Source organism: Chaetodon auriga, chromosome 13 (assembly GCF_051107435.1).
Source record: "Chaetodon auriga isolate fChaAug3 chromosome 13, fChaAug3.hap1, whole genome shotgun sequence".
NCBI lineage: Eukaryota > Metazoa > Chordata > Actinopteri > Chaetodontiformes > Chaetodontidae > Chaetodon > Chaetodon auriga.
Genome location: NC_135086.1, coordinates 10,542,072 through 10,553,859, shown reverse-complemented (window position 1 = coordinate 10,553,859; position 11,788 = coordinate 10,542,072).

Genomic DNA, 11,788 nt, shown 5'->3' with positions numbered 1-11,788 from the left:
TTCAGCAGACGTTGACACACGTAATTTAATGTCAGAAATTGGCAGCTTCGGGTCTAGTATGGTGGCAAGTGAGGCTTGGCTTTTGCAAAATCTCCTATCTCTATGTAAAAAATAATTTCTAGAAATTTAGCGTGCAGGCAGCACACTGTACAACCCGAGTGCTTTGCCTTAGTTTGCAATGTAATGACTGGTGTTTGTTCCTCTCCTTCTTTGTATCCCCTTCTTTGTCTTTGTCTATGAACAGGTGGGCGCTGGAGCCTGTTGAAGCCTCTAAATGTCAGAGCAGCCTTCTTCACCTGCTTACTTCTTTAATCTGTGTATTGCACACACACACGCATTCACACAGCAAACACGCATGAAATCAAAGCTACGTGAAGGCGGTAGCAAAACTGAGAAACGTAAAGCCGGAACAGACCCCAAACTGTATCTTTTCATCTTGAGATGTCTGTTTACCTGCCTGTCAGTTGATTGTTTGTTCACATCTCGATCACACGTCTCCGTTTGACTCGTGCTTTAAACACTGGCGCCATTCACCTGCCCTAACTCTGTGGTTCACGTCTGGCGGAAAACCTTTTGTCAGACATTACAGGTATTATGGAAACAAGTAATAATTTGAGACCTAAATTAAAAAAAGGGATTGTTGCATTAATTTTGATGCATTATTATCATTCTTTGATTGGATCTTTGTCTTGAGTTAAGGAAAAATGCAAGTTTTTTAAATAGATGAATCAAATTTAAATAATAAATACAAAAAAAAAAACATTGTTAATGATCCGTTTTTTCTTGGTATGGAAACAAGACAACCATTAGGGTAATATATTTTCCTCCTGCTTCATTAAACAATCCCTAATGCAAACTGCAGCTTGTGGTTAAGGTGAGGATAGGATGTGCTGTAGACAGTCATGTTCACCATGTTGAAGAATGGTGAAGGAGTCTGCTAAAGGTTGTCTAACGCTTAACAGCACACCATACCAAAGCTGTTTGAAATATGTTAATGGTCGGTCAGCCAAGTTATAGGTGATGTAAGGGTGAGCTATTACTTTTCTTGATAATTTCAACAGGCTTTGGGTCCGGGGTCTGAGATCTTGGAAAATGAACTGTGTTTTTGAACCCTCAGAGGAGATGATGGCATGTGAACCTGCTGCAGCTTTGCAACACTAGAATGAATGAGACTTGATATGATAGTCTCAAAATTCCAGTAATATTATTTCTCTGGTACTTCTGCATTATGTGCTGCAAATGAGAATCATGGTATTAGAAAGACAGCTAAATGTTGCAAAGATTTACCCTCTTCAGACAAAGAATTCAGCCTGAGTGCTGCTATTATTATTGTTTTTTTCCCCTCTTCTGGACAGAAGATGGCTGTGGTTATAAGACTTTACTCTGTTGGGTTCCACTGTCCATGCCTCTTCTTCTGCAGCCCCTGTTAGACTAAAACAGACTAAAAGCAGTCTGGAGGTGTCAAAAGCACTGGATACTACTGCAATTTACACCTATGTGCACAGACACACTCGGTTTAACACCAACACACCTCATTCGCACTGGACTCTAACCAACATTCAGCCGGCACAGAGTGAACCCGGCTGAGACAAACGAACTGTGAACAAAGTCTAATCTTTGGCTGGGTTGAATCAGTCTAATTTCTATATTAGTGGAAAAAGCATTTACTTCCTAATTGATCTCAAGAATGATGTCTGGTAGTAAGTTAAAAAACAACAGCATGGATCGTCACTGTAATTCTGGATGTTAGTCTCGACGTTGCTTTTGTCTCAGTGGTGCAGCCTGTCCTCTGGGTTTCGGGTTACAGCGCAGGGAGCAGTTCCAGATCTTTTTCAGCCGAGTGTGAATCCACAGCGAGGTTGTGCAATCGCCCGGTGACAAGTCCTATTCCTGTTTTTCCTGCCAGGTAGTGGTGGATGTTTGGACTGGCCCTTAACACCTCACACACACCAGCAAAGACATGCACGCACACACATAGACACACAACATCAACCCACGCACACCCAGGTCGTTTCTGTTACACACCCATATTTTAGAAGTTAGTAAGGCTAGTTGGAGCACTCTGTGTGGTATCGCTCAGAGTAGCTTTGTGTGTTTGCGTTGCCTGTTTGATGTGATGTGAGAACCAAACATGAATGCAATTCAGCGACTGATCGGTGTGATGTGGGTGCTGTCAATCTGGGGGGAACACTGGGCTGCCGTGGGTGGCTCCTACTACTATGTCAACCCGCTTGACTGATGTTACGTGTTCAGTGGCGGGGCTGTTACAATGTCAGCAATGGAATGAAAGGTCCTCAAAAACTTTTCCGTTGATGCAAGTGAACAGTGGAAGTCCCACAAAGTTGCTAAGCAAATTAAATCCACTGTATGTTCGCAGCTAGCTGGAAATGGAGATTAGATTTTTGAGGCCAGGCTTGTGACACGCTGTGCACAGACACCATAACGCTGGTGAGGAAGACTGCCATTGCAAAGGCCTCTGGGTATTCTTGGGCTGGTTTTGTGGTCAGAGCGCTTAAAAGAGGTCGCAATATTCATGTGGGGAGGAAGTAGGACTGTGGGGGAACTTCCACTTTCCTTCCGATGCACCCATGTCTAGTGGTGGTGGTGGTGCGGGGTGAAAAGGCGGGGGGTGGGGTGGGTGGCTGTGAGGTGAGGAGCACACACAAAGAGACAGACAAGTGAAGAGAGGCATTTAAGACAAAAACAATAATGTGCAGCTGCATCTGACCCTAGAAAAGACAGTCAGAGAGTCAGAAGAAGAGAGAGAGAGCAGAGGCAGAAAGGGCAAGTCGAGAAAGTCACAGAGAAAGGACATCAGCACACACATCAGATGCTTGTTGGTGAGTGAGACCGAGAGAGGGGAAAAGGGAAAGAGAGAAACAATGAAATAGAAACTGAGGGAGAGACACAGAGAGTGAGAGAGAAGGATGAATGCATCTGACACAGGAAGATCGAGAACGTGACAGAAAGAGAGAAAGTGGGGTTTTGTAGAGCAGTGCACACCTGCTGATCAGCCTGAGCTGTGAAAATACACTGGAAAGCCAGACACAGTTTGAAGGCTGTCATGAAGCAGACGGCTACAGGTTCACTGCAGGAACTCGACATTGGGATGTGGGGATACATGCACTGGTGGTTTGACATAAATGGATACACAGCTGCAATGAGCCGAACTGAAAACAGGAAACAAATGTGAACACAAAACCTTTTTTTTTTTTTTCCTTCTCAGAACAGACAAATAAAGAGAAGGAAGTTTCATCAATTCAGTACCTCAATCAGCCTAATCTGAATGTCAGCTGGGAACTGAGAAGCATATATGATGGCTGACATTTCCCAAAATAGATTTGCTCGGACTGTAATTGTTTTTTTTATATATATATATATAATCATTTTCAGTGTGAAGGTGCTAATTCCTGCAGAGTGTCAGTTTTTCGGGGGTGGGACCTAAAAGGGGTCGACGGAGGGAGTCATGTTCGAAATGATCACAAGTGATTTAAAGGGCAACCACACGTACTGTAAACCAAGGTGCAAAAGTAAATGTCAGCCCTTTATGTTATTCCATTTGCATCACGTTCACTGCTGAATGTGGGCCAGGCACGCAAAGTGTGTTGTCCCCTCCCTGCAGTTGTATTTTTCTGCACTTTATCATCAGTCACCATCACATCAAACTACTTTCACTCAAAACTCTCCATTACTTCTACTGATGACAGCGTTTTGACAGAACGATAGCACTCAAACTGAAATCTGCTTTGAACTGTTGCACCTTTGCGTCTTGGCTTTGTAGCCAACCCATGTTTTACTGTCTGTACGGTATCAACACGGCAGGTCACACGCTTGTGTCTGTGCAGTGATGCTGAGTGTGACTCTGAAAGGTTTGGCATTACTGTACTTCTCAGAAGAGCCTGGGACAATGCTGTTACTCAAACTGAAGTGTTGTCACTGCTGGTAATCCTGCAATCATGATGTGCTACGTAGATGATTTCTCAAATGAAAGTGTGTGTGTGTGTATGCGTGTAAGTGTGTGGTGTACCTTCTGTTGTAAAGCTGCTAACTTCTCAAAAGTGTGAATTAACACCATGTCAAGGTAAAAGTGGAGGAGAGTTGTAGAAGTTTGCACAAATAATAGCATTACTCAAATAACCCAGCAGTAATTTGAGTAGTTCTTGCTGCTGATTAATTGCTGTTTAGTGAGTGGAGAGACTGCTTTCTGGACTCTGACAATCAGTATTTCACACATTCTGCTTATCTTGCAACTCAGGGAAAAGGGAGAAAGAAAGTCGAGAATGAAACAGTTGGTGCAAGTACTTTTGGCACGCGTCTCGCCTTTTGTTTTTCAAATGTCAGCACATTTTCTTGTGGTTGCAGGCTCTTGGGTCAAGAGAACAGAGGAGAATACTCAAGATGGAACCACTGACACACTTCTAACCAGTGCTGAGGCCTGTAACTGGCTGGGCCAGAGCGAATGGTGCGATGTGTGAAGAAAAGTAATCTGTTTCATGATTTTTCAGAATGAGGAATAGAAGGGATAAACTGTGATCATAACACTTGATGATGTCAGCTCTGTTATCAACGTCTTCCTGTCTACCAAAACCTCTCTGATTTCCTCGTTTAATGTCTTACTGCAGCATTATTAATGTCCTATTCTGTATTCTTTTGTAGGTGAAAATAGGAACACTGAGGGCCAGAAATTAAACAATTTGCTACATCCTCCTACATCCTCTTCTTTGTTATTGAGTTACTCAAATCCACCCTTTGAGGTTAATCAAGGTCACGGCTACACGAACGCATGGGTCTTGTTGTCGTCATTTTCTGGTACTGGAATAATTATTCTCTCACGACTGATGCAACTACAATGGCTGAGCGAAACTGAACTGCAGCAGACATAATGTATGATATATGTGGATATATTCTGCGCTCTGTTCTCAAATTAAGATGTCTCTTTGAATGATGATTTAACAGGCATCATGTCACGTTACCAATGTGACCTCATTCATAAGTATTCAGAATTTCTTCCCTTCTGACACTCAAGGCAGTGTGTCAGTGAAAATAACTGGGAAATCTACCTGAAACCAGTTTATGATGATGATGTCATATATTGCTATGTTGCTGGTCAGACTGGTTTAAAAATCAGGCCAATGCTTATTTCTCACCTCACTTGTTCTCAATGGCAGAATATTGTGGTTTGTTTGTGTGAATTCAAACTCCAAGTTATCTCTTCTGAAATGCAGGTGGGGGCTTTCAAATAGGTTCCACTGGGAGAGTCGCCACCCAAAACGGGAGAAAATAGCCCAAATGTGAATGGAGTTCACATCCAGGTTGACCAATTTCAGTATCTCTGCTCTTTGTGCTTAGGAGTCAAGCGTGGGCCGTTACATTTCATGCTGAATGACTTCACAAGATCGTGAGATACAGTAAAAGCCTGTTTATTTATGGGATTATTTCACATGAGCAGCCATGTATTCATCCACTGTACAGCGACTTCAAGCGATATATTGTACATTACCTCCTAACCGCTTTACAACAAAAAAAGGCCATTTGTTCAAGCAGTGAGTCACAAGTCTGGTGTCAATTTTATATGACGCAAAAGTGCCAAATGTTTTAAAAGTTTGCTCAAGAACCCACCCTTGCTTACTAAAAATCACACTTTCAAGATATGTATTTGTGGTCTACGAATTGTGCTAACTCAAGTTTTTTGGAAAAGTCAGATGGAAACTTTGACGTTATAAACTGTCTGTGTGAATATTTTTTTTTTTTTTTTATAGATATCTCTTCTCAGTAGAAAGAGTTGTCTGCTGTAAAGCTTTGTGAGAGATCAGGATTTCTTATCTGGGCGTTACCTCACCTACACTCCATTTGTCTCTCTCTCTGTCCACACACTGATATAAGAAACACACACACACACACACACACACACACACACACACACACAGTCAAGAAGTCATAACAACCTTTTTTCTCCCACCATTTTTTTTCCCTTTACAGCAGCTCTGCCATTAGAGATCCACCTGTATTCAACTTCACACCCTGTCTCATACTGCCATCCAGTGGTGACCAGTTGCAATCAAACATGAGGAGCCGAGCAACATGCCATGTTTCTTGTTTCTGAATACAAACTACATTATATTTCTAATGGGGTTTTTGCTCTTTATAATTTTAACTGGGATTTATTATGATAACCATTTTTTTGCTCTGCTTCTTATAACTGAGGGGCTTTTACAGATATTCTCACAGATTTATGCCCACCAATTTGTCTGAATTGGCCAATTCTATTCTCTTCTATTATATCTGTCTGCCTGTCTGTCTCTCTGTATGTCTGTCTGTCTGTCTGTCTGTCTCTGAAGTGACATAACAGCCACCTCCCCGGCAGTGACGATGACACTACCACCATCATCCTGTAGATGGCAGCAGCATAAAGGCAACCTGATATTTCCTCTCCTCTCCATCAAACAGTGCAGCAGCAGAGTCCATTTCAGGCAGCCATTAATAACTGGAGAACAGTCCTCTCTCTGCCTCATCCTCAGGTCTCACTTGACATGGCTGACCTCGTTTGAACTTTTGACCAGCCTGTAATTTGCAATGTAAGCTATCCAATTTACAACACCTTCACAACGGCGCATGCTAACGATTATTCATCACTGCAGTGCAGGCTTCAGAGAGAACCTGTGTGTGTGTGTGTGTGTGTGTGTGTGCATGTGTGCAATGCTGTAGATGATATGGTAACACTCTAGAAAGACTACTAAAGGTAAAGGATTGTCAAAACATGAATACATGCAGGATGTGAATATAACACCTCACAGTCAAGCCATAGCCTGCACACTTGACTTTTATTCTTGTCATTATACCAAACTTCAAATACCAAACCTCAAAAAGCAAAAGCAATACATAAAAGAAAGAGAGAGAAAAAACACAGTCCAAACAGTCACACACTGCTGCGTCAAGACCACCGACTGCATCTGAGCTACAGAGGCATTAGAGCTGCAGGCATTGATATGACTGATAATAATGTTTCAAGTCTGGTGTCACTTCAGTGAATCAACAAACAGATGAACTCTTGCCCTGCAGTTCCTTTCTAAAAAAATAAAAAATAAAAAAAAATAATTAAAAAAAAGAAAGAAAGAAAGATGATTCATCACCATCACCCTAAAAGTGGTCTGGTGGTTTTGGGGTTTTGAGCAATTCCATCACAACCCACAGCAGAATTAGCCCGCTCCACTCGGTGGACAGTGAGCATTCGTCAGCAAACTCTGCTGTGAGATGCGACTCAATGGCAGTCAACGTTTCCCCTAATGGGAAACAATTACACACTCAGTGGCTTCTTCAGTGACTTCTGATGAGACTCATTCGCTGAGGAAATGGCCACGTAATCATGTGTGTGTAATGCGCTAACGCTGCTTATTGCTCACTGAGTCAGGCTCATGCGGAGCTAGTCGGAGTTTCAGTTGACTCTTTAGCCACCGCACGAGTTTGCTGAGAGGAAAAATGTGAAAGGGACATAGCTGTAAGTGTACAACACGCTCGCTCGGAGAAATACCTCTGTCATTGTGGACTTGTCACTTTAAATGCGTCCACACAAACAAGTCTCCCACAATGCCAAATATTTCCTGTTGCTTCCTCTTTCTCAGGAGAGTGGCTATGTGAATAGATTACCCTGAGAAATAGATGCTTTTTATGATTCATTCCCAGCTGGACGACTGCACTGATATAAACATACCCAAATTTCTCCTCCCTGGTTGATGTTTTTAGTTTTAGTGATAGATTCAGACATTTTCACAAAAAGCTCTTTCAGTTGTCTTAAAACTAGTACATTGAATAGGCTTCATAACGCTGGAGCTCTTGCAGACTGCTGCAAAACATCTAATTTTCTTCTGAAAACCTGATTGTAGAGAAATTGTGCATATGACAATGGCGACAGCGGAGTGATCGTCATGAGCCGAGCAAAATGTCTGTCGATGGTTATCTTAATAACCATCAAAAACTGGCATCGACGTGTGATGGATTGTTACTGCGTGAGGATTTCATGCCTGAACCTATGCAACAAGCCTAATGCCATGTAATCCTGAGGGCAATTAATGGCTTCATTGTGGCTGCTGATGACAGCGTTATCTGAAGATAATTAAATATACTGTTTATAAAAACGCGACCCATCTTTGTGCAACCATCACTGATCTGCATTTTGAATTCGTCTATGATAACCTAATCTTCTGGTGTGAATCACAAAGCTTCTGGCTTCCTGATCCACCCATGAGATTTCAGACTGGTTTGTTGTACAAATACTCTCATTTAGGCTCAGTTATGCAACATTTCCTGGTTTGCATGATGATTACCGATCTTGCATACATCATGTAAGTTATGCATACAAAGCTGATGCAAATTGGAAGCAATAGTGACACTTACTTTTTCTGGCTTGAATTCAAACCAAAGGCAAGTTACAAAGTGGTGGTCTGGAGTATTTGTTGATAAGTGATTCAGAAGCTGGTAAATTCTTGTAGTTCAATGAACCACCCATTACATTTATTATTGATTAGTTAAGCTGCTCATCAAGGACAAGCGCATAGCACAAAGACATAGGATTAGCCAGGTTAGGTAAAACCATTCATTGAATTAAAACTGAAAAAACTGAAAACAAAATCTAATTATTTGTCAAATATATTTCTATTTTGTGCATGCAGACATACTGATATTGATTTAACACTCCCTCGCTGTGTAAAAAGACTGAAATACTCTGAGGTGTTGTGATTGTCTTTAGCTCTTTGGTTGGCTTCCTCAGACTACTTCAGCATTATCTATTCAACAAACCATTTTGTTTTGACAATAACAAATGCCTCTAAGTTTTTGCGGGCCTGGCATCACAGAAATTGATTTTTTTTTTTTTTTCTTTTCTGATAGAAATATTCATCTTCTTCCTCCCTTACAGTTTTGGAAAGATAGGGGCACTCTGAGATGTCTGCTTTCAGAGGATATTTTGTTTAGATGCATATGACTTAAGTGTTAGAAAGAGGGAGAAAGTCCGTAGAAAGGGGCAATTTAGCATTAAGTGCTGGCTGTCATGCCCTTTTATCTGTTGGAAATCACACTCTTCATACTCTTAACATGCTACTTGGTGGACACTGTATGTGCAGAAGTAGGCAGAGGTCTGTGACAGCTTTTAACGACATATGAGTTCATATATTTCATTTTCTCCAGAGCCGTGTAGCATATCTCCAAGGACCAGAATCCCTTTCATTTTTTTGAGCTTTTCTGCAATTAACAGACATTTTCTGCATTTCTGCTGTCTGGCTGTGTGAAATGTCTGCTGATGTTTGAGTGGCTACTGTGGGATTCAAACGCGGTTTGATTATTTCCCAGAAATAACGTCATTCAATACGAAGTTGAATAAAGAAAAGGAAAAAGAAGAAATTATTAATGAAAAGCCTAAGTTGCCTGTGACTAACTGGCAAAATTATCAGAACTTCCTTCATCTCTGCAACATGTGGCTAGGACAGTTTATCATATTGAAGGTTTATCTAAGTGTGGGGGAGAAATGCTGTGCTGCAGGGAGAGATTGCCTTTACTTGCACGGCACCAACAGAGCAAAACAATGTGCCGCATGATAAAAAATTGCTTCATAACTCTCACATTGTGTGTCTGGCATCATTATGAGGCACAATAGCCTCTGGAGGGCCCCGACTTTTATTGGCGTGCCTCTTGCAGCAGCAAAGTCTCATCCATTAAACAAATCAGGGGGTTATGTATTAGATTAGCTGTACAGCAGGCACCGGGGAACGCCTAGAAGAACACATGAAACCTCGTCTCATTCCCTCTCATAATCCCCTGGAATAAATTACCTAATTGACAGCATTAGGATGATACTGTCAGAAAGAGCCTCTTAAAGCATAATGTATAATGAAAATACACAACGTTGCTAAATTGCATTTTTGGTATTAAAAATGATAAACGGCAGCCATTTGGGGCATATTTAGAGCGAAGCCTCTCCTCTTGTGCTGCCAGATCTCATTTTTCCATATTTCTTAATAAATTTGTGGTGTCAGTGATATTAAAAGCTCGTTTCTGCTGAGGAATATTTAATAAAGGGTCTGTGTGATAGGAAGCCAATGTCACATAGAGAGTCAGGAAACTAGTTGGTGGCAGCTTGGATAGCCCACCCCCCACTGTGTCACTCCACTGGTCCTATGACCTATGAGGTGAGAAATGGACTGCCCCCCACTGGTGAAGGGTCAATACTGCAGCGGAGGTTCAAGAAGTGCCCCTCACAGTTCAGTGCACTATTCATTCTGCAACCAAGCTGAAAACAACAGAGCCTTTTGACTTTCTCCAAAGTGAAAACTGTCTGCATCCCATTTTCTTAAAGTGCTGGGTACACTTGCATGACTCAAGGAAGTTCAGCTCACTGTTCCAGGATCAGAGAAAGCACCAGCCAGGCAGTGGGTGTGTGTGGGCGAGCATTATGCCTCCCCATTAGAAGCAAACAAAAGCCTTGAATTATTTCTGGGGAGGAGTGACCTGCTTATGGCTAAAAGAAGGATGTTTATGGGCTGGAGTAGATTATGCTCAGGCATATACTTTGATATAATGGAAAATTAAAAGGAAGGGAAACTGCCTCCTCCACTCATAATAAAGCTAACAACCACTTTCAGAAGACCATAAATATCATACTTTTGTCCCTTAAAAGACCCCACCATTATAGAACATGCTTACAGTGGAGAGTACCTGTTATGGTTCCTACATATTACATCTAATATCATAAGAGTCGACTATGTTTCAGTTTAAATTGCTTAATTATGCAAATGTAACGGTAAAATACAATTTAACCTCATTAAATACAGTTGAACTGCAAACATGTTAAAGTAAGTGAATCTTATAAATATAAGAAAAGTATTTATTGCACTTTATTTTGTTGTCTTACTGATAAAAAAAAGCTGAACCAAATATTAAAAAAATATTTTATGTACTTTCAGACTCTTGTTACACTGTGTGTGTGTGTGTGTGTGTGTGTGTGTGTGTGTGTGGGCCCATGTATTACTCATGTTGCAGGGACATAAATCCGTTTACACAGTCACATTGTGGGGACTTGCCTTACTTGTGGGGACAAAATGCAGGTCGCCACAATGTAAATCATTAAATTTCATGGTGAAGACTTGGGTTAAGATTAAGATTAAGGTTAAGTTTAGGTTAAGGTTAGGATAAAGGTTAGGGCTGGCAAGTAGTGGTTATGTTTATGGTGAGGGTGAGTCTTCAGGAAATTAATGCAAGTCTATGTAAAAGTGAAAACCTAACGTGTTTGTTTGTGTGTGTGTGTGTGTGTGTGTGTGTGTGTGTGTGTGTTTACAATGCAAGTCCCCATAATGTAAATCATTACATTTCATGGTGAAAACTTCTTTTGAGATTAGGTTTAGGCAAGTAGCGGTCATGCTTGGTGTTGGGTAACTCCAGGAAATGAATGTAAGTCTTTGCAATGTCCCCAAAAGTTATGGAAACACAGTGCAAGTGCATGTGTGTGTGTGTATGTATGCACACGCCTGTATGTGTGGAGAGAACTTGGGGTGGGGGGACAGTCAGAGTGCATGATTTCTATCCAGATGTGTGGACATATTGTCACTCCAGGAGGTCCTCACCCTTCTCCTAAAGTGCAGAAGCGCAGGCAGCAGCTGGTTCAGAAAGTAATAACCTTTTGTCACATTTTTTCCTCTGCTCCCATTATCTTAGTTATTTTTCTGCCACTGCAAAGTCACTGCTTTCAGACTATTACAAATAGCTCACTGAGCACAATAATATCACTATCTAAACGTTCTAT